Here is a 1,041-nt window from a genome sequence, read left to right as displayed (position 1 = left end):
TTCATCATTTCTTCTATTCGCTTTGGCTACTCGGTATTTAAGAGCAGGTTTCAGAGTCTTTTTTGACGTGCACTTTGGTCTGTTCTTTCCTTTATGTATTTTAAATGACCTTCTGCTTTCTTCCTGTCTGGTGTTCTTGGTTTCACCCCACACCCGTCTGAGTCATTGGTACCATTGGGTCATTGGTACTCAGTGCATCAAATCTGTTCTTGAGGTGGTCTCTGAATAAATGCGGAATGTACTCAAGGTTGTAGTCTGGATCTCGTGGATTTGTTTTAAATTTTGTCAGAGTTTATTGAGTTTTAATTTTTTTTACACATTCCAACATATTATATTTGAAATGTGTGCATACACACACACTTCTTTCTAATGGTTTAAAGATGGAAAAGGTTGTGCAATCATCACCACAATCCATTCTAGAGCATTTTCCTCATTCTTGAATCCATTATTATTAGCTCTCTATTACCCCCAACTCTCCCTACCATAACCCTAAATAACCATTCATCTAAGTACTGTCTCTATGGATTATCTGTTCTGGATTTCACAAAGAAAATCATACAAAAACCCAACAATGATGACACAATAAAACCGAGAACAAGCTCAACCCAAGAGAAAGCAGAAGAGAATAGAAAACAGAACAAATTAAAATTGTGTCCAGAGGGAAAACCAAGGGTGAGTGGTGGTGACCATCTATAAGATGTCTCAACCTCTGCAGGCCCCAAATGGAGCTCTTCCCAGAGAGCCAAGAGGATGGGGAGCGGGGAAAGACTTTCAAATGAAATATCTTATCAGAGTCTAATATCCAGAATATACCCAGAAATATTATTAGATCAATAATAAAAAGGCAATCCAATGGACCCACTTGACAAATGGCCAAAGACATTCCATGGTGCTCACCCTCCTGACACAATTGCTGAAGACAAAGCAGGTGCATAAACAAATGTGGTGAAGAAAGCGGATGGTGCCCGGCTATCAAAAGATATAGCATCTGGGGTCTTAAAGGCTTGAAGATAAACAAGCAGCCATCTAGCTGAGAAGCAA

Source organism: Echinops telfairi, unplaced genomic scaffold, assembly GCF_000313985.2.
Source record: "Echinops telfairi isolate 266 unplaced genomic scaffold, ASM31398v2 ScPeMD7_18;HRSCAF=68, whole genome shotgun sequence".
Classification (NCBI taxonomy): domain Eukaryota; kingdom Metazoa; phylum Chordata; class Mammalia; order Afrosoricida; family Tenrecidae; genus Echinops; species Echinops telfairi.
The sequence above is the reverse complement of the archived record's forward strand: the minus strand, read 5'-3'. Positions refer to the sequence as shown.